Raw genomic sequence first — 22,554 nt, 5'->3', positions numbered from 1 at the left:
TTTCTTCCATGGTAGAAGTTCACGCATTACGCTGCTTGGCTGAGCCACAGGCCCACCCCTAATATGGATATTTTTCTCCCGACATGCAGTCAAAATAGGAAAACACATCACATACCAGGCCTAGTAAACGCGATCCCCGAAGTCCAGGAGCCAGCGAACCACCCGGCCGGCCACCCCTTGGCAATCCTCGCAACCCGCCCACCTTGCCGCGCACAGACGCCCCCAGGAAACACATCCCTGTCGAGTCTGGGCAGTAGCACTCAGCAGGCCACACCAAGACAGGCTGCCGGTCAGGAAGGAGCACACACACTGTTCCCATTTCCCCGGGGTGGGGGGGGGGGGGGGGGGAGAGGCGGGGTGCTCCCGGGTCTTGGCCAGGCATCTGGAACCACAGGGAGGCCGCAAGCTAGTCACTGAGTCGGCGCACGGCAACCCCTTCAAGAGGCCTCCTGGTCCCAGGCAGACTGAGAAAACACGTACTGAAGCCACCGCGGCCAGTCGCGCCCCTGGCCACTCAGGGCTGCACAGCCGGCTAGGACCCCTGGAGCTGCCGGGCAGCCCATCCTGCCTGCCTGCTCCACTCCAACGGGACAGTGGAGCATCTGTTTAAGAAAGCCAGTCCCCCACCCCCACCCTGGCCCCAGAAAGTGAGCTATCACCCCCCCCCAGAACCCACACCCACACCCACTGAAGTTTCTGCCTCTGTCAAAGGAGAATTCGCACCGAGAGACACGGGCACTGGCACCACACGTGCATGCCTACCGGCCCGGTGGCCATGTCCGCACGTCCTCCTGGGGCCCCCACGTCCACGGCCGGCCTACCTGGGGGTGGTGGGGCCAAGAGCCCACCCGGGAGAGCCTCAAGGCAGCCCCTCTGCCTCCCCTGCCACCAGCTCCTCTTTCTCGAGCTCAGCCTCTGACGTTATCGCCTGGAGAGGGGACTAATGCTCACCAGCTGCCTGGTGTTTAACCCTCTGTGGCTTCCAGGACGTCCGACCGGGAGGAAAGCTCTCAGTCACCCCAACTGGGGCCCCTGAGCCGAGTCGCCGTGACTTCAGCAAATACGAGGACAACGGCCAAGAGCTCGCACGAGATGAGGGAATGGGCGCTCAGTGAGTGAGAGAAAGAGAAACTTCGAAAACCCACCTGCGTTCCACTGTCCTGACTCTCAGGGAGCGAGAGGGAACGTAAACTCAGCTGAGAAAACCAGACAGCAGGCGAGAGGGACCGGCCTAGATCTTTCTTGACAACCCTAGTCTTTCCAGCGTGTGATGCTTCAGGAGAAGCTGGGGAGGTTTCCTCCAGCAAACGGTCAGCAGAGCTCAGATTCACATCGTCTCAGCTGCCACCCTTCCCTCTGCCCGTGCTCATGTTCTGTTCTCTATGCTCCATTATTCTGCCTGGTGAACCCCTCTTCATCCCTCAAGACCCAGCTCGAGCACGCCTCTTCCAGGAAGCCTTCCCTGTCTTTCCTCCCTCAGGGGAGGAAAAAGTGCCCAGACCTGGGCTCTCTCAAAGCCTTTAACCATACCGAGCCCCTAATGATATGCTAGTCCGTCCCTCTTCCCACCTGGGGAGTTCCTCAGGGGCTTGGATGGCGGGGTATTTGCACGGTGCCTGGCACCACGATGCATACTTGCAAGTAGATGAAGAAACTTCTGGTCTCAGAGTCCTTAAGATTTACGAGGGGTTAAAAAAAAGAAGGGGTGGATAGGGAATATAAAAGCATTCTCCATTACCAGCATTCTGTCACTCTGAATTGTCTATTACCAGCACTTTTAAAGTGTAGCACGAATCTCACCCACCCGGAGGTCACTCACCACTTAGGCAATCTATACCAACTGTGACCCAGAAAGAGACAAGAAGCCGCTGAGCCCCAAACCTACACCTCAGAGGCCTTGCACCCAGCAGTGTGTAAATCATCCATAGAAGAGACTCTTAAGCCCTTACTTGGTGCCCCTGGATTCTTGGGCAGAAACAATTCTGGGGCGCCAGGGTGGCTCAGTAGGTTGAGCGTCCGACTTCCACTCCGGTCACGATCTCACGGTCCGAGAGTTTGAGCCCCACGTCGGGCTCTGTGCTGACGGCTCGGAGCCTGGAGCTTGCTTCGGATTCTGTGTCTCCCTCTCTCTGCCCCTCCCCGCTCACACTGTGTCTCTCTTTCAAAAATAAATAAACATTAAAAAAAAAAAAACAATTCTAACAGATTTCTATGTTTTCCCAGCACATAAACCGGGAGTGGGCAAAAGTTAAAGAAGGCAGGGAGTTGGGGCTACTCCAGACAAGCACGTTATCAGCAGAAGGTAGAGGAGGAGGCCGTGCTATGAAGGAAGAGGCGCCTGCACTCAGGGCTCAGACAGACTCAAGTTCAAGTCCTGGCTGCACCACTTGATATCCGGGTGGCCTTGGCAACATGCTAACCAGTAGGCCTTCCATAAACATCCAAATGCTTTTTGAATTAAACAGAATTGACTAATTGAATTTGGCCCAGAAGGAGCCTTGGGATTGAGAGGCAGAGGGCCTAGAGGAAAATATGGGGGTGGGGTGGGAGAGGTCCCCTGCAGAGACTTGCTGGGAGCCAGACAAACTCAGAAGTGCTTTGTGCTTGGGTGGGGGTGTGGGGAGGGAACAGGGGCGGGGGCAGGGAGAGACACACACAGCACATTAGCAGATCCTGCCCAGGGGACACTCCTGCTCCCACCTGCAGAGCCCCCACTCTGTAAGGAGTTAGCAGGGCTTGCCTCTTGGCTCTGCACTAAATGCCCGAGACATTCAGCACCAGCTGAGGCCACAGCCGGCTGAAAAGGGCAGCAGACGCTCTTCTCTCTGCTTTGGGCCTGTGGTACCTAGACACTCCTTCCCGGGGACTGCTTACGGAGGCAGATCTCTTTTCTTCTTAGAGATTTCTTCTGGGATGGAAGGGGGGAAAAAACCCGAAGGCAAAAACCCCAAAACAACTCCCGGATGCACCCAAGGGCAGCCCTGGTATCAGACTCAGGCCTGTGCATCCCAGGGTGGGTGCTGTCACCCTTCACCACCGTCCCAGGCCAAGAGAGGCACTGCCACCCCCCACAGGCACGGGTGCTGGGCTCTTTGGAGTTTTCTGGCTCTCACTACCTCTTGTCTGCAAGGGGATGGACCCTAAGGCTCAAGCAGCCCTCACCTCTACCTGAAAGTGTAGCCCTTGAATCAAAGGCAGAATGCCTAGAGAGGCAGGGGGCAGGGGAGGAGAGTGGGCTTTGAACCCAGAACCCTGTCAGATTCTAGTTCACTCTTTGCTCATCATGGTGAGCCTGTGGGCAGACTGGGGGGCTCCTCCTGGCCTCGTGTACAACAGGCGGCACAAATCCCCTTAAGTTTCCATCATATACAAGTGAAGGTTGGTGATGCTATCTCCTGGGAGGATGCCCTGGGGGCATCGGGGGGGGTGTAGAAGTGGGTGCAGAGACAGCCATTTTGCATCCAGAAGTCTGAGGGCAGGCAGCCCTTGGGGTAAGTGGGTCTGAGTGTAAGAGTCATGGGGCAGAGACAGCTGAGAAGGTAGGACCCCCAGGTGAGACCAAGGTGGACTGTGGTGAGGGACAAGCCCCTGGGGCCCTGGGCCAAGGGAGAAGGGAGAGGGTAGGTGACCATGCCGGGGCACGTGGTGTCCAGAAGGCAGGGAAGGGAGGGCCGGGGCGTGAGGCCAAGCTCTGGTGAGTCCATAGAGCAGGCATGAAGACCACCCCCGTGGACAGAGCAGCATGGGAACCTCATGGAACCATCTGGGTGAAGGGATGGGGCACGGTCCTGAGGGGTGTGGCTTATAGACAGGGAACAGAGACAGTTCTGTCAAGGAAGGGGAAGAGAGAAAATGCAGCCAGAAGGCAGATGGGACTAAGGGGTGAGGGGGCTTCAAGGAGACACCCCCATGGAGGTGTAAGGGTGGCTTTGTACCATGGCAATGAGGCTAAGCCCACACTTCATTTCTAAGAACTCCCTTGTCAGTGGGTTCCAGGTTAGGGCTGGCCACAGCTGAGATCCACGAGGTCTGGAGGAAGGATGGGGGTGCAGCACGGTCCTCTTTCACGGCGGGGGCAAAGTCACAGTGTTTTTCATCACACTCATTCCCTCACGGTACTGTCCATTCTGTGAGCCAATATTTCCCCATGACAAAAGCCAGTATTTCGAAACGATGGCACAAAATAAGGCATGGGTAAAAAAATACCCGTTCACAGTATAAGAGAGACCAGTGGATTTTACCGAACAAAAAAGGGAAAGGTCTTTGATCTGGTTTCGGATTTCATGTCACAAGTAACCTTAAGAAACAACCATGTGTCAAGTTTCCGTGTAATATCAAAGGAGAGTATCTACAATCAGCGGAACAGACTTTTCGAACCGCCCTCCCTTTTCTAACTGCTTTGTGTGAGGCCAGATCTCCTCCACATATTTCAAGCAAAAGAGCACATTGCTGTAGACGTGTCTACGCAGAAGCATGCATGTGGCCCTCCAGCTGCCTCCCGTTAAGGCAGACAGGACAGAGGTTTACAAAAGCGTGATCCCACCCTTCTCACTTTCTTATTTTGGAAAATAGTTATTTTTGATGAAAACAACGGGTTTACCGTCGTCAATTTTAAATGGATCAAAAATTAAAACATTTAAAAGTTTTCTGGCCTTAAAATTTCTAGGAAGGTAGGGGCGCCTGGGTGGCTCAGTCGGTTTAAGCATCCAACTTCCGCTCAGGTCATGATCTCACGGTTCATGAGTTCGAGCCCCGAGTCAGGCTCTGTGCCGACAGCTCAGAGCCTGGAACCTGCTTCAGATTCTGTGTCTCCCCCTCTCTCTGCTCCTCCCTGGCTTGTGCTCTCTCTTGCTGTCTCTCAAAAATAAATAAACATTGGGGCGCCTGGGTGGCGCAGTCGGTTAAGCGTCTGACTTCAGCCAGGTCACGATCTCGCGGTCCGTGAGTTCGAGCCCCGCGTCAGGCTCTAGGCTGATGGCTCAGAGCCTGGAGCCTGTTTCCGATTCTGTGTCTCCCTCTCTCTCTGCCCCTCCCCCGTTCATGCTCTGTCTCTCTCTGTCCCAAAAAATAAATAAACGTTGAAAAAATAAATAAATAAATAAATAAATAAATAAATAAACATTGAAAAAAATTCTTTTTAAATTTCTACAAAGGTAAATATATATATACATATATATTTATACTTAAATATATATATATATATATATATATATATTTAAAGGTTTATGTGTTTTTGAGAGAGAGCACAAGTGAGGGAAGGGCAGAGAGAGGGGGAGACAGGATCTGAAGCAGGCTCCGAGCTGACAGCAACGAACCCGACGTGGGTCTCAAACTCAGGAACCTCGAGATCATGACCTGAGCCCAAGTTGGGTGCTCAACCGACTGAGCCACCCAGCGTGCCCCTCTAGCAAGACAAATATTGATAGATACAACCCACATAAAGAGCTGTTCTCTGGGGTCCTCTCCTGGGGGAATTTTTTTGGGGAAATTCTCCTGGGGAATTTTTAAGGGATTAACCAGTTCGGGATGCAAGGTGGGCAGCCAGCCCCTCCCGCTCCCACGGAGCTCCTAGAGCGGGACAAATATAAGCTCTAACTGTCCCCACGGGTTCCAGCGTGTCCACACTCTCGCCTGTGTCCCACCCGGCCTTCCCTCTCACTGACCTTCCAGTGACTCTGGCCACAGCTCTCCAGAGATTTCAAGGCTCCCCCAGCTAATGGTCCCAGCTGGGTGCGGCTGGTGCCATCACGACCCCTGTCCCGTGTCACTCACTGTGGCTCTGCTCCCCTGACCGGACTGTAACTTGTACGGGGGTGGGTGTCTAGGGGAACATGTGGAAATGGCCCTGCAGGGACAAGCAGCGGGGAGGAGAGCAGAGGAGGGCATCCCAGGGAGAGGGAGAGTGGCACAATGGCACAGGCAAGAGGGGAGCCACCGCCCACTGAGGTGCCCTCCGCTGATGGGGGAGGGGAGCCGGGGGCGGACGGTGGCGGTCTAGAAGGCGGCAGGCAGGTTTAACTCAGTCCCACCCTCAACTTTGGGATGCGGTGATTTGCAGCCACTGTCGCGGAGGCCGCGGCTCCATAAAGGCAGAGAGGCCCGATGGCCGAGCCGCCTTCTCTCCCAGGCTTCATTGTGGTTTTTTATGAGTAAACATTTCTCGATAAAGACTTACTGTCTGCAGAGACCCCTTTATACCCCAAAGGTAAGGGTTTAAGTGGCCTTATAACTGCCGTTACTTATCTTTACAACGGCTAAAAGGACTCTGCTCAAGAACAGGAGCTTTCATTTCACTGTATATATTTTTAGTGACTGGTTATAAATCAGGCGCATCCCTGGGGCTCAGGGTCTGGGGTCTCCTCCATTCCAGAAGGCCAGTCTAGGAGAACCGTCCCTGCTCCCCTGTCCCTGGTTCTCAGGACTTGTGGCACAGGCCTCAAGAAGGCAGGACACAGGCCCTTGTGTCTGATGACGCACCGAGGGGATCTTCGGGTCCCTCAGGCGTGTTTCTGGGCCCTTCTTTGAGCAGCAGTCTCATTCCCGTCGTCCTGTGCTCCTTCCCATCACACCTACTCGCTCAACACAGCCTCTGACGAACTCATTCCAACTAAGGCACTGAGGTCTGACAACAGCCAAATCCCTTGCCTCCGTTTGGAGGAGCATCCATTGTACCACACTCACGTTTGCTGGAGATGAATCCGAATTCCTCTCTAATGACGAAATCGCAGAGAGGGACACAGCAAAGGATTCCCAACCCCCCCGGAATTGCCCTCTGCAAGCACCCACCACCTCCATCTCCAGGTAGCAGATGCTTCCCACTCATATCCCCCGTGCCCTTACGGCTCTGGCGCGTTCACCCAACTTCCAGGCACCAGCACCTGTCGTTAACTGGGGGATTTCTCTGCCTCCCAAGCCCCCTTTGCCTGACAACAGGATAGGCCGGAAGTGCCAGAGGGGCCCTCAAGCGAAGACTGACAGGGGTTGGCATTTAGACTTGGTTCTCTTGCCCCTTGCGTGGGATAGATCTCACGGGGTCCCGGAGCCTCCCCCAGGATGAAAAGTAACTGGCTTGCTAAGGTGCCCTCCTTCTCCTGCCTCTGCTCCCCTGTCCCCTCCCTGCACCTCCAAAGAGATCCCGTGTGCTGGAATCCTCATTGCAGAGGTTCTAAGCATTGCAACTGGGACGCCATGTGTGCAAGGAATCTCAAATCCGGGGCACAGTCTGAGGGCCGGGGAGGCTGGGGGTGACTTCCTTCTCAGGACGAGGTGGCCCAGGGGGCTGGCACAGCCCAGTGATCCGGTAGGGAGGAGACTGTACCCAAGAAAGGCAGGATGCAGTGGGGGCCGGGGTGGGAAGGGGGCACCAAAGGATGAAGGACCAGATGCATCTGTGCACACAAGACCCTGGGCAAGAGAAAAGCCAGCAGGCTTGTTAAGTGGCTTGGGGCAGCCACGCAGCTGAGAAGTCCTTTTTTCTTCAGCAGGCTTCATGCCCAGTGTGGAGCCCAACACGGGGCTCAAACTCACGACCCCGATATCAAGAGGCAGATGCTTAACGGGCTGAGCCCCCCAGGCGCCCCCCCCCCCCCCCCAGCTGGGAAACTCTTGCACAAGCAGGGCCAAGGGTCTCAGTCTGACCCTGGGCTTGATTCTCTCACTCCCAAGGCACAGCCCAGCTGAGGGGATCGGGCTATTCCCTGTGTGCAGCCGGGCCGGTTCTAGGATGGGGGAAGCTCAAGGCCAGGCGGGCTGCCTGCCACATCTCCACCCGGTACCCACGCCACCCCCACCTCTTCTGGGAAAAACTTTCAAAGGCCACTCTTGCCCTCCCCACAGCCCCAAAGCAACGGAGTTCCTAGAATCACCGCACGGGCACAGGGAAACACTGACTCTGTTTTTTCTTTGATTCCGTTTTTTTAAGATCCCAGAAGCTTCTGATTCCTCCCTGGGGACACATGCACAGAAACCACGTCTGACCACCCACAGCCCTGCCAGGACATTTGGTCAGCGTTAGTGACGTGCAGGCACCAGCAGGGGAGTTCTAACGCCTTACGTCCCGTGGCACACTGAGAATCCTTCCGCACGCTCCCACAGATGTCACACGGGGATGGGCGGTGGCCACCAAGGAACAGAGGGCTTGTGTGTCCGAGTTCGAGTTCAGCACCCTCCCCCACCCCCACAGAACAAGGCCACGCGCTCCCACAGGTGGGAGCCAGGTCGGGCCTGGCAATCCACTACCAGAATAATGACCCCTGCTTTCAGCCTCCACCTGACAGACGGTTCTCGCCTTCACTGCCACACCAGAGTGGAGGACGGGGTGCACAGACCGGCCGAGGTGAGGGGAGAGCTCCCCTGGGCCAGCTCTGAGCATGATGGCTCAGGAGGAATGTTCCAGAAACAAGGACAGAGGACAGAGCCTGCATGTCAAGGATGCGGCTGGGGGAAAGGGGATCCCAGCAGCCTGAAGGCCTAGGGTGACATTCCCCAGGCAGAGGCCACAGGCTCCCCCAGTGTCTCCCCCAGAGCTGGAAATGCCCCAGAGGTCCACTCTGGGGTGATGGCTCAGAAACATAGAAAGGGCCTGAGGTCCCCCGTGCTGGCACCGCAGTTGGCTCTTCCAGGGCCCCCACGAGAACAGCCCAATTGTGGGGCCTCCGCCTCAGTCCTGAGCTCAGCCCCACCAGGGAGGGCATGCCAGCCCCACGCTACGGACCGAGGAACTGCCCCCGTGTCCTCGGCGCTCAGGGCCCAGGGCGTCTGGCCCCACAGGCCCCACCGCCGCCGCTAGGGCTGGATCCTGGCTTCTCCACACAGGGGTGGCCAGCCGGGCCGTGGTGCAGGTGAGCGCCCTGCCCCGTAGTGCGGGGGTGACCTGGGGCCAGCTCACCAGCCTTTCCTCCCCCAGCAGCGGAAGCGGTTTCCACTCTGCCTCACCAGCACATCTAAAAGAGGCAGTGGCTTCCACATCCTTGGGAAACACAGGCGAGCCCGGTCTCCCCGGCTGGAGGACCCAGGCGCCATTCTCCGCAGCGTGGTCATGTCTTCGGGTACTTCCGGTCCCGCCCACCCAGGCCGTCAGTTCTGGAAGAACGGGACCCTGCTCAGGGCTGCTGCATTTGAACGGGGGCCTGACACCCTGCTCTCAGGGAGAAGTGTCTCCTTCCAGGCGACTCGAGCAAAAGTCCAGGGCATCTGGTGGCATCTAGAACACTGCTCAGCACACACGAGGCCCTCAATGAATGCCATATGCGGAAAGACGGAAGAGAGGCAGGGTGGCAGACAGAGAGGGAAGGAGGGAGGGAGGTCTGACAAGCAGAGAAACCCGGCAGGAATCACCTGCATTTTGTTTGTGGGGATGGGACGCCTCAAGTCACAGGATGCCAGTCAATCTAGCAAAAGCGCAAGTTTATTCTGGATGTCCCTCCCCCGCTCAAAGCCCTTCCATGGCTCCCTACTACGCATGGTCCAAATTCCTCTGCAGGGCATTCAAGGTTCCCTACAGCCGTTCAAAACTCCCTTTCCAACTGCAGCTCCCCTCCTACCCTTTTGTGTGAAGCCTCCCCTCCAGCAGATGCTCTGGTCCCTACCCTGCACGTGCACCCTCACATCCTCGCCCCCAGACCTCTGCTCACATCCCCTTCTCAGGACCCTCCCCCACATGTCCCGCCTTCGAGAAACCCTCCTGAGTGGCACCTACCCCCGGAACTTTCCGTCACTCCCCTAAGGCTTTCACTTGGCACTTCTCGAAACACTTCCTGTTCCCCCATGGGCAGCTCAAAAGGACAATGAGTGACCAGGTGACTCCAGATGCAGCCCAGAGGAGGAGGCCCTGGGAAGGGATGACCGGAGGAGTGCTCCCTGTTTCTGAAGAGCCAGAGCTCCGACCCCTTCCACTGGCGAGTGTCTACAGGTTCCTGGAGCCCCTAAGGTGTCCTCCTCCTGTCAACTGGCTGAAGAGAGGTGGACATTTTTATTTGGCCTGCCCAGCACCACCCGGGGCCCATTCTCCCATGCACAGTCCTTACAGTCAGGGAGGCTGACCCTCCCCAGACCGCCACGTGTCCATAACAGCACATGGTCTGGTCACGGTGACTGGCGCACAGGGCGCAGGGCATCCAAGCCAGGACGAGGAGAAGATGCCCCGGACTTTTGCTAGAGTCACCTGGAAGGAGATACTTCTCTGTGAAAGCAGGCTGTCGGGCCCATGTACACCCACAGCAGCTCCTGGCAGCCAGTGATTAGAAGATGCCTGCATGGCGACCGAGGGGAAAGCCAACCAAGAGCATGCAGACTTTGTCCCAAAGACATCCCTGGAACCTCAAGTTCAGCTGGCTGTGGCTTCCCAGTTATGGAAGCCGAGAACTCCACGTAGCTTTGGAGGGTCTGAGTGGGTTTCTGTCACTTGCAATTGAGTGACTTGGTTTCCATCAGAGAAGAGCCATCCTTTTAGGCCTAGGTCTTCCTAGATCCTCGTAGATCGCTAATGTCCCTCTTGGGGTTCAGTTTAAGCTGGCTGCCTGTCCTCCACGGGCCTGAGGGGGAGCACAGGGTTGGGGAGAGGGGTTCCTGGGATTCTGGAGCCACAGGCTGGGACTCACTGAGGACAGGGTGAAGCCATGGGGTCGAGGGAGGGAAGACAGTGGAGGGAAGGAGGAAACCGGGGACTCTGGGCCAGGACAGCGAAGGTGGGAGGGTGCACCCGATGACTGCCACTCCTGCCACACAGCTGGGTATGCCCCCCACCGCCGCCCCAGGAGCTGCAACCTGCCTGACACCCACCCTGTGCAGATGCTGTTCCGAAGGGGGCCTGGGACAGCGCTCACAGGTTGGGGACCCCAAGCGTGAGCTGGGAACACCACTGATTCGCTAAGGCCCACCCACCCTGGGCGCCGCACCCCTGGCGCTGGCTTGGGTGCCCCAGATCTGCTTCTTACCGGACCTGTCGCACGCTCACTGTGCGGCCTTGGCAAAAACATTCCCCTCTTTGGGCCTCAGTGGGCCTCATGGCCCCTGAGGCTCCTCCCTCTCAGAAGCACAGAAGAATCTGGCCCTCTCCAGCCGAGGGCATCACCAAACCCTGAGCCCCGGCCATTCCCAGCAAAGCATTTGATTTCAAGCAGGACAGGGCCGGGCACCTCCCCGCCGCCCCCCCCGGAGCTCATCTACCTGGAGAAGCAGGTGGGCCTGGTGGGGCACCCTGGCTCGCAGGCTGGCCATCTCTTCCAGCCCTGCCTGACCCCGGCAGCGCCTGCCGCTGCAGGGCCCACAATGCCTGCCACAATCAATTATTCAGAGTCCGAGGGAGGACGGGATCTGGTGATAAAGGACTGGAAGTTAGCTGGAGGCTGGTGCTCTTTCTAAAGTGATTTACTCAGCTCCCTCCAAACTCACACCCTTAATGTAATTATTTACTTTGTCATTAAACACCCTCCTTCCACTCCAATTATTTTTAGAGCTTCTGGAGCCTATAGAATTGGCTGGGGAGGCTGCTCATTGGCCAGGGGAGCTGGGTCCTCCCTGAGGGGCAGCATCGCTCACGCAGCCTGGGGACTCCTGGGGACTCACACTGGGGTTGCAGGCCTCACCCAGGCCTGCACCTGGTCATCCCTAACTTCCCCCCCTCTCTTCTTCCCTCCCTCCCTTCCCTCCTCCTTCCTTGCTCCCTCCCTCCCTTCCTTTTTAAAACGGAGATATAATTCACATACCATAAAATTCACCCTTTGGAAGGATACAATTCAGTGGTTTTAACTATATCCACAGGGTTGTGCAACCATCACCACAATCTAATTCCAGAACACATCATCACCCAAAAAGGAACTCCATATCCATTAGCAATCTCTCCCCGTTCCCTCCTCCCTTCTACTTTCCGCCTCTAGAGATCTGCCCGCTCAGACAGTGACATAAACGGAGTCATACAATATGGGTCATCAAGGTTCATACATGCTGAAGCACGAGTCAGTATTTCCTTCCTTTTTACGGCTGAATAATATTCCATACGCACGAGAATATACTACGTTTTGTTCATCCGTTAGCTAACGGACTTCTGGGTTATTTCCATTTGGGGGGATTTTCTGAATCATGTCACTGTGAACATCAGTATACAGGTTTCGGTGCACTGTTGCCAGTTCTCTGGGGTCTGTCTACCTAAGAACGGATCACTGTCTCTCCAGCCCTCCTCTCCATCCCATCCTAGGCTCACAGCTGGGAAAGCTGGGGCCTGGAAGGTCAGCACTGCTGTGGGAGGCTGGAAAGTTCCGCACTGCTCTGGCCACTAATGATACAGCCAGGAGCTGCCCCCGGCCCGCTCAGGCAGGCGATGCCACTATTCCGTCGCCCATAAGCCAGACCTTCATGCCCCGCACAGACGGCCAGATGAGCGTCATCACCCCCATTTCGCAAGGACAGCCCATGTTCATACGTGGGTGTGAACCCACGCCTGCCTGTCTCTAACTGAAGGTCCCCGTTGCTTTCCTTGTCCCCAACACGGCCAGGAGAGATGTGACCGGTGTGTAGACTCAGGGGTCCTACCTGTGTCCAGCCTCAGAACTTGCAGAGGTAGCAAAGTGCATGTTCGTCAGTCTGTACCTCCCTTTCTGACCTTTGTCCCGTGAGTCAGCCCCAGGTACCCCAATACCCTCAGGCTGTCACTGGGTAGAGGCCTGGCACCTGGTAACCCAGGCCACACAGGGGGATCTAGGACAACATGGGCCTCTGCATAAACTTGCAGGCAAGGTGACAGCTGAAGGGTCAATTTCAGGCACTCGGCTGGGGCGTGGTCTCCTGCCTTCACCACCATCACACCACGCAGGACCCCCGTCTCTGCTGTGCATGAGGCTTCCCCCTGAATGCTCCTTCATTTCCAGAATGGCAGGAATTGAGGAAGGTATAAAGTCTGTGCCTGATGTCCTCTGCCCAGCACCACCCAAAACCCAAGCCCTCCTCTCAAATGTGACTACTCACACTGGGATAGAAATCAGACCCAGAAATGACCCTTCTCAGACCAGAGGCCTTGCTGCCCGGTGTGAGGGTTTCACACTTCCCAGCCCCCACAAATACAAGCTGATAATCCATGAACACTGGGGAGCAGGGCCAGCCAGGACAGTCTCAGGGAAAGAGCCAAGGGCAGTTTCTCAAGACAGAGCCCCTCCAGCCTCCTCTTCCCTGCCTGTCCAAGAGGAAAGACCAGCTGAGCCTGCAGTGGGGTCCAAACAAGCCATGTGCACCCAGAGCCGGGCTGGATTGGGCCTCCAGCATCCACACGTGGTTATGCAGCAGCCAGAGGACAGACTGGGGGCTCCTGAACATGATATCCCAGGGCTCCCCAGTCCCAAGACAGCAGCTTATGCTGGGGCTGAGGTGTGCAGGCAGTCTTTGCCCAAGGGGCTGACAGACCCACTCTCAGATCCCAGGACCTTTGCACGTGCCGCTCCTTGGGCTAGAAGGCCGATATCCCCCTCGTACATCATGGGCAAGCTGCTACTCCTTGTGAAGATTCTGTTCACATACCTGTGTGTTCATTCACTCTCAAATGTTTATCGGATGCATATGTGCTACTCTCAGAAATAGTTCTAGAATAATCATAATAACAGCAAAAACAATAATACTGAAAGCAACTATATACAGAATGCCTACTATACGCCAGGTACTATCCAAGCAATTTATGCTGGTTATCTCTAATCCTGGCCCTCAAAAGGTAAGTGTGCTGTCCACTTCTAAGGTGAAGCCACTGGGGTTCAGATCAGCAAAGGATACACAACCGGGAAGCAACGGAGCAAGGATTCAAACCTCGTCTGTCCAAGCCTGAGCCTCGGCCCCCAGACCATGCCGGCCACCCGAGCTGGTGGTCCCATGCACCATTCCTTGTGGCTTGCCCTGAATCCCGCCACACTTTGTAACACCACTTTGGTAACCTCTCCCCAACCATCTGATCTGAGAGTGCGGCTGACCCCCGTAGGGCCCCGGGGCAGAGAGGGCACACAGCTGCAGGCAGCGGAGTTAGCAGGGCCTTACTCAGACATTAGAGACTTTCCAGGTCCCCCTCCTGAAATACTCTGATCACTCCATACATCAGGTAAGGGGCCACATCAGTGTTACAAGTGGGGGTGTCTGGTTTCTCCATAGGGCCACAGCCCCTGGGGAAAGGGACGATGCCCCCTCCTTCTTGGATGCCTCCCCCCACCTCACCCGTCCCTGCCCCCTCTGGTGTTGGCACAGGCTTCAGAAAGGGCAGCAGTCCATTTCCTTCTCAGTGAGCAGAGGTCACCAACTCACACGCGCCAGCCAGAAACACACAGTGAGGGTCTGAAGTGGAAATGCGTGTGTGCCAGCCTCTACAACCCAGGGGGAGAGGCCAGGCGGTCTGTCAAGAAGGCCTCTAGAACACAGATGCATTGCTTTGCCCTCCTTTGCCCGTTAGTGCGCATTCGGAAGCTCCAACACGGCCACAGGACCTCGGCTTGCAAGGTCGAGTGGCCACATAACCACTAGGAGCCCCAGACGCTGCTGGGCCTCTCTTCTGAGCAGTCCTTCCCTCATCCCACTGTCCGTCCCCGCCATGCCTGGCTGCCGGACCCAGGGACCTCTTCCTGGACCCCTGTCTCCAGCCTCCGGCTGCAGGTAGCGCTTTTGAGCAGACACTGACAATCTGATGTGGCAGGGGTCTGCCTTAAACCTCTGGGACTGGTTTCCTGAGGCCTGGGGGTGAGGGGACAGTCTAGACACCCCGCCTGTCACTGAAGCAGGAGCCCCTCTCAGGCCACCCCCTGAATACCCCAGCTTACAGCCACATGGGTCAGACGCTGATTCCCAAGCTCCTGCACTCCCAAGGGGTCGCTCAGCTGCCCTGCCACCCACCCTTTCCTCTTTTCGCCTGGTGAGACCTACACATCCTTACAGGCCCAGCTCCGATGCTGCCTCCCCAAGAAGCTTCCTGGGTGGGATGGGTCACATCTGCCCAGTGTCCCCATAGTGCTCAGTTCTCTGTCCCCTGATGCCTTCAGCTGGGTGCTCCTGGAGGGCAGGGGCAGAGTCTCTGCATCACCGCGTCTCTGACGGGTGTTCCGGAACCATCTGCGGGACGCACACACGCGCTCAGGGAACCCAGAGGCACCCGGGCCGCTTCCGGAAGGCCACGGGCCCCCCTTCTCTTTCGGGTATCCCGCTTCCGCCCCAAACACCAGGCCTGACTTCATTATCTTCAAAATGTTCCCAAGACCAGAGGCAGGGAGACCTGGCCACAAACATAAAATAAATTATCCCCCCACACCAATGATAAATGGTTCTATTAGCAAACCAGATTGTTAAACTCCGATATAACAGAACGCAGGAAACTGGGGCCCATCCATTCTCCCTCTGGCGCATACTGAGTTGTAAATAGGTTATTTTGTGTGTAAATAACACATTAAAACACAGCATTAGCTGTGTCTTTTGATAGAGAGGAAATTGTTACAAATAAATAATTCCGGACAGGAATGTAAAATAAGCCAGATTTAATAGTGCATGCCTGGTGCAGCCGTGTTAAACATGACTAAAATGATAAACCCCAGAATATACTAATAGTAAACTATGCACTGACATCAAAGTAATGAGGCTGTATTTTTACCAAGCTTTAGAAATGCTAAAATTAGTTTTGACAGAACCAAACGTCAGAAAAATGTCTCCAACATAAACACCATCAATTCGGGAAGCCGGGGTTTGGGACAGGACCGGGGGGCAGGGCAGGGAGCAGCTGGGTCCCATCCCATCGGTGATTCCCGGTGAATCGATTTCCGGTCCCAGCGGTGTCACTAGACGAGTTTGTGCTTCGTGTCTGTGGACCTTGGCTTCCGCATGTCTAAAAGGAACAGATTTGAACTATATGATCTCTCAAGCTTCTCCCAGTTCTATAATCGGAAAGGACTTCGAAGCTTTCCCCAACTCTGCAATAGTTAAACACGCACAGTGAACCACAAGAGATGAGGCCACGTTTCCCAAGGGCCCAGGGGGGCAAACAGGAGCCGGAGCCACCAGCGCGGCCCTCAGGCACTTTCCTTCTCTGTGAGCAGAGGTCACCAATTCACACGCGCCAGCCAGAAACACACAGGGCGGGTCTGAGGCGGAAATGCGTGTGCGCCAGCCTCTACAACCCAGGGGGAGAGGCCAGGAGGTCCGTCCAGAAGGCTTCCAGAGCACCGGCCGCCCTGGGCTGGGCCTCGAACGCTGACGTGAGATATGGCGGGGGTGGTCATGTTGGGGCTAATCGGGGCATCTGCTCTGATGCTGGACGGCAGCTGTTTTGAGTGACGTTTAGAGCGGCCTTTAGAGGACGGGGTCCGGGATATGCCAAAGGAATGGGCATTCAGACTCATGTCACTAATGTTTACTTTGTCAGTGCCCGGGCCCTCTGATAGCCGCTCTGCAAACGCTCTCCCATTTCTCCTCGTCGGAGCCAGATGTGGTTACCATTATTACCCCCAACTGATGGCCTTGGGAAAAGCTAGCCGGCTTGCTCCAGACACACATCTGGCAGTGGGGAGCAGGAAACAGCCCAGGTCCTTCCTACCACACTCCACTGGGGGCCAGAAGAAGCCTCCAACCCTCCCCTCTGCCCCAGGGGCCCCGGCCCTCCGGCACAGCCCTGGCACACGAGACCTCACTGGCCAGGGCATCGTGAGTCGCTCAGAGCTCCCCGGAAAAAGCCCAGGCGGTCGGACTGCGTCCCGCTCCCTGGGTGGACAGAGCTGTCAGCGAGGACCGAGCTCTGCTCTTGGAAAAAGTCTGATGGGAACTGGCTGTTCCATGTGACTGGGCCATTAAAACAAGCTCAGCCGCAGCACCAACGGCCATCCTGAAAATCACTTAAATAAGAATAATTGCCCATTTAGTCACACCTGAGCGCATCCTCCAGCCCAAGGCGAAAGTGTGTGGCCCCCGCAGAGCAGTTCGGGTAGGCCGGGAAGGCTGGGCCTGCTCGGCAAGTTCCAGAGGGCCTCAGGTGGGGGAGCCGGGGCCAAGGAGCAGGCCAGCCCAACTGACCCTGGTCTCCCAAGGGCCTTGGCGACCTGAGAGGGAGGAGGCCACAACAGCCGACCGGCACACACTTGGCATAACGTCGTCAGACGCAGCTCACTCAGCAACCATTTGTCGGCCGTCTGCCTTGCTGGGCCGGGGGCGTAATGGTGACCAACCAATGTCCTGCCCGTAGGGCATCCTAGCGGGAGGGCAAGAGGCAGAGAGAGGGCAGAGACACCAGGGTCTCGGAGGTACTTATCAAGGACGGGGCTCCAGGTGACTTGGGTACATTTCCTCACCCTGGGCGCCTCAGCCAGAATGCTCACCACCTGATTCCTTTGCAGACTATGGTATTGGCGCGGCATTCCGGGACTGGCGGGGATGTGTCACCGCTGAGCAAAAACGTGCCTGGAAGCAACTTGCAAAGATGCCAACAGGGCCGGTGGACAAGATGAAGGGGTGGCCAGTGCAGTCGGAGGCACAGAGGCCCCCCCGCAGCAAGGAGCGATGTGCTGGGAGCTGCACCGTAACATGCAGGGCACAACGCCGCCCGCACTGACCGGCGGCACCCGGTTAGTGCCCAACCTCTGGGGATACACTCCATCCCTTGGGACCAACTACATCCAAAGGCTTGGGAAGCCTGCTACACATACACATGCCCGGGGCCCCAGCCCCGGCCTGGGAGGGTCCGTTTCAGCAGGTCTGGAGTGTCCCGGGAATCCGCATTTATGACAGGTGTATCGCAGGATTCTGAGGCATGGCCAGTTTGGGCAACCTCTGGTCTGATCCCACCCTCCAGCATACAGGGGAGAAGGCTGAGTTAGCAAGGCCAGGGACCCACTAAGGTCGTCTACCCAGGACAGCCTGTGATAGTGAAGCAAAGCAGGACAGAAACTCAGGCCTGATTTCCAGCCCAGGGCTCCCTCCACCACTCTCAAGCAGGAAGACAACAGAAATCTGGTCTTCCTACAACCTGTCCGGCCTCAACAAGTCAACTAGCAAGAGTCGCCAGTGAAGGGGAGACTTTCTAAGTCAGGCGGAGCCTGCAGGCCTAGAAAAGGAAAACTGGTGATAGTTAACAAGGCAGAGACTGAACCGGGATCTCCACAAAGAGCTAACTTAGCGCCTGGCATTTTATGTTGCTAACGCCAAGTAATTCTCACAACACCGTGATGTGGGTGCCATTGTGTCCATTTTACAGATGAGCAAACTGAGACACAGACCTGCCCAAGGTGAGCAGAGCTGGGCCTTACCAGGTGGTATGGCTGCAGAGTCTGAGCTGTTTCTTAAGGCTACGCCACGCCACCTGTGAGGTACCCTGTGCCAGGCAGGTGTGAGCACATCGTGTCTCCCACAATGTTTGTTCAGCAGCTCCACTGTGTGACTCCCACTTTATATATGGAAAGTCACACTACGCGTCACGCAGCTAGAACACAGAGGGCCCTACGAGTGCACCAGAATCCCCACAGCTCGCTGGGCCCCACTCCCGGAACACTGCTCTGGGAGGCCTAGGATGGGGTCCAACTCCCAGGGATGCTGATGCCGCTCGTGGGGGAACCACAGTGGGGGGACCCTGGCCCAGCACACAGTGGGCACTCTGCAACAGTTAGGTGTTAGCCACTGTAGGCGCCTCGCAGAATTTCTAAAGCCCGTCTGGCTGTTTGACCTCAGGGACTTAGCAAAGCTCTCGGACCGACACCCGGCTCCAAGGTTTATGGCTCCAGACTTTCCGATCGTCCCAGCCCGGAGGCCTGAAGTGGCTGTGTCCCTGGGGCTCAGCTGAGGCACACAGACAGGTCCAGAAATATTTTTGGAAAGAAAATCCACTGCCGAGGAGGAAAATGCGACAGCATTTGGGCAGTTTCGGCGTAAAGCAATGAAAAACATCTGAATCAAATTGCCTTTAAAATTACGCCATTTTAAAAATTAAAGGGGGAAAAAGGCTCTGGGCCAAAATGTGTTTTTTAAAGATTTATGGCCTCCAAAGTGTTAGCACCACAGCTAAAGTCGCCGGGAGAGGACCCGCCAGCCTCGGCTTCTGCCGTCTGCTCTCCGGAGCTGCTCCCGCCAGACAGGTGATTCACTGAAACCTTCCCCCAGTCTGACCACAGTGCTGCTTCCTCTCTGCAACTGCCCTGTTCCGCGGGCTCAGAGAGGTTGCAACTCTGAGTGGAAACGCCCAGCCCCCAGCACGTCCAGCCTCGTGGCACTCCAGGAGGTCAAGCAACAGAGGCCAGTCAAGCCACGTGACTTTTCGGGGCCCTCCGCAAATAAGTCACAGCCTCGAATCTCAAAGTCACAAAGAGCAGGTGCCGTTAGCCTCTTGGACAGATGTGTGACTTTCCGCAGCTGGGGCGGAGGCTGGACGATTACCACACGGTATCAGTGGGCTGGGCTTTAAGGCCCACGTCACCCACAAAGAGTCTAAAATCACAATCTGAAAGCAAATACCAAAACAAGGCCTCTCACCACGTGACAGGGAAAGAGCCGGAGCCTCCGATCCCGCCCTCTGTTATAGCAGCTGGTGGCCTTGGGCAAGTCCCTTCCCTGTCTCATCATTTTCTCTTTTATAAAATAGAGCCTTGAAGCGCTCAGGAAACAGACGTGCCTGCCACTCTAGCCTGGTACCCAGCAGCTCTGTGTGCTGGGAGAGGGTCAACAAGAGGCTGTGGTAGAAGACGGCGGGGGCAGGCGGCCCTGATGTGTAGCGTTTGCCCATTTTCCTCCCGCAACTCTTCCCGCTATGGCCAACTTTTAGTTATAAACTGAAGGTCGACGACGGCAGGATTGGAAGATGTCTACACTCCACTCCCACAGGTTAGCAGCGGCTGGCTCCAGCACACCCCTGCTTTCAGAAGGAGTTACATTCGAATAGAAGGTTCTAAAAGGCTGACGGTCCCTAAGAACCACAGGGATGAGCTTCCCCTATGCATCGTCCATCACCCTGAGTCCCAACATCTGGACGGCCGTTGCTAACGGTACTTCCGGGGAGTCTAAAGTTGTGAGAGACGTAAGACAGAATTTGCATCCTGCTTTTTCTCGCTGTTGGAACGCAGTCACACCTCCCCAGGTTACTGTAAAGTCTCCTGATGAACGTTTTCAGTGGCCACATAATGTTTTATTCAGTAAACGTTCCATAGTTTGATTAATCAATCTCCTATCATCGAACACACAAGCTTACTGTTTCGTGGCTCATTACACGGTGGTCCAGAGGATGGCTGAGTCTTGCCTGAGGATGTCAGGAGCCCTGTGGTGAGCAACACAGGGACAGCCTACAAACTGGCAGGGCTGCAAGGTGTCCAGCTGGGGCGGGCAGCCTGTAGTCCAGGCCAGCTCCTGACCCTCGATCTCATCCCCTCGTCCCACCACCAATTCCAGGACCTTCACCCCCACCACTGGAATTGTATGGCTTTGGCTCTAAGAGGGAACACACCTGTAGGTAGAAAGATCTCATTTCCACATTATTTTTCCACGGTGAAAAGCTGGAAACAGCCTAAGTGCTCAAAGGCAGGAGATCGTCATGAGATCATGAAGACTTTGGGTGACATCTGCCAAATGTTATCCAAACGTCCACCTCACGACACAGACTGGGAAAACAAGGCCCAGAGAGGAAAATGACATGGCCCCCAGGGATGTGGCAATTAGGATTCAGGCCAGCCCCCTCTGGGCTGCACCACTGGGCATCCCTCACCCTGTCCTTGGAACACAGCCTCAAAGTCCAGGGCACCCATTCCGTGATACCCCTGGCCTTGCCCCAGGCAGGCTCCTGCCTGACTCTTGGAGGGCCCTCCCCCACAAACTGTGCACACAGGGCCACGGGGAGCAGGAGCAGTGAAGAGGCTCCCCAGGGTCAGCTGCACCTGACCGGAGACTCGTTGCAATGACAGGTCACAGCCAGCTCCGCTGGAACCGCATCAGCCAGGAGCTGCTCCGGGCTCAGGGAATGAGGGGATGGGGGCCTGCAGGAGTGAGTAGGGCCAGCATCCTAGGGGGCCGGTGCAGGTGGGGTAGAGTAGGGTTGGATGCCTCCGAGGAACCACTGCACCCCAAGCTATCTGCCTGTTGCCCGTCCCCCCAGCATCGAGATCCCCTCAGGCATCTGCCATTATTGCACATTGGTGACAATGAGGTCTGACGCTAGAGGGGCTTCCCCCCAATTACATCTCAATCACTGTGTAATTACTGCTTAAGTCTGTTCTCTGCTACTATGGCATGGCCGTAAATCTTGCCATGTGGTAGTTCATGACCCACTCACAGCTCAGGAGAAGTAGACCCAGACCGTGGGGAGAACAGAGGCCCCGGGGCAGGCCAGAGATGCACGGAGGCCCAGGCTTGCCGGGGCTCACTGAGGCCTCGGAGACCCATGGATCTGTCCCTTAGGCAGAGGGACAGCTTGAGCAGTCACCACGGGGTAGGGAAAGCCTGACCCCAGGGAAGGAACAGATCACATGCAGACACAGCCAGGCCCAGGACAAGCCAGCCCTATGACCAGGCAGCCTGGCCTCCCAGCCAGCCAGACTCCTACCCTCAGCCTCCCCTCCTCTGCTGACACCACCCTGTTGGAGGGCAGGGTGTCCACCTGGGGCTTTGGCTCCTACCTCCACCCCAGCTGGTCGCACAAGAAGGGCCTGGACAGCCAGTCTCCAAGAGGGACAGGAGTCGAGGGGCATCACCCAGGTAGGGAGGCCAAAGGCTGGCCTCGGGTCTCCCCCTCCTGACTTGGACCACACATCCTAATAACGACCTCCAACTTAGAATCATGAACAAAAATAAAACTAAATGTAGTAACCACACCCCGGAGGTCCTCTAGTTCACTCTTGGAACCACCAACTCCTTCCTCCCCGTCTGAGGGTCTCCCCGAGTCCCTGGGCTCCAGCCCCCAGCTACGCCCAGCGCAGGTCACGGACCAGCAGCACCAGCATCACCTGAGTTCTGGAGAGAAATGCAGAAACTCAGCCCTACCCGACTTGCTAAACTGGGCTCTGCACTTCAGCAAGCCGCCCCCCACCCCCACCCCCGCCATGCGTGTGCGCATCAAAGTGTGAGAGGCACTGCCCATGCCTGCACGACCACCCCGCGGAGGCAAATCTGTGCCTGAGCGGCAAGCAATAGGCCATGACTAAATGCACTTGAATAAAAAAGGGAAAGAGAAGAAATCTAAGACTCTCCACTCCTCCGAGAGACAGAAATAGTTTTGTGGCCTCCAGATGGACTGCGCGCACACAAGGGGAGGTCTCGCCTTCCCGCCAAACTTTCCCGACGGGATGCTGGCACGGACCAGTGGAAACCAGAGAGCATTTCTCTCCGGGGCAGTAAATGAGAGGCTGAGGCTTGTGGAGTTCTTCTGTTATAATTAAGTTGGCCAGAAATTCACCTAAGGATACTAAATTCTGTACCTGACCCTCTAATTACAGCCAGAGGGATCAGGAGACAATTACTTTCCAAAATAGTCCTTGGCAGGCCAGAGGCCCGAGGCCGTGTCTCTGGCACATCTCAAACGTGCCAACCGAACGCTCCCAGCGCCGCTCAGCAGACTGAGGGCGGCCGGATCCCCGAGAAACCTGC

At 56.3% G+C, this 22,554-nt stretch overlaps 1 protein-coding gene across 2 annotated transcripts in view; it reads right to left on the bottom strand.

Annotated features, from left to right (window-relative positions):
* The window catches only part of GLI2 (GLI family zinc finger 2), a 259,960-nt gene that overhangs the window by 166,357 nt on the left and 71,049 nt on the right, over positions 1 to 22,554 (bottom strand). Inside the window, exon 1 of one of the 2 annotated variants that reach the window (XM_047873108.1) lies at positions 116 to 196. The exons of the other annotated variant lie outside the window; for it this stretch is intronic. The gene's annotated coding sequence lies outside the window, so the exon portion shown is untranslated. Of the gene's footprint in view, positions 1 to 115; positions 197 to 22,554 lie in introns of those variants that run through there. 2 annotated transcript variants of the gene reach the window in all.

This window comes from Prionailurus viverrinus, chromosome C1 (assembly GCF_022837055.1).
Source record: "Prionailurus viverrinus isolate Anna chromosome C1, UM_Priviv_1.0, whole genome shotgun sequence".
NCBI classification, from domain to species: Eukaryota; Metazoa; Chordata; class Mammalia; order Carnivora; family Felidae; genus Prionailurus; species Prionailurus viverrinus.
The sequence above is the reverse complement of the archived record's forward strand: the minus strand, read 5'-3'. Positions and strand labels throughout refer to the sequence as shown.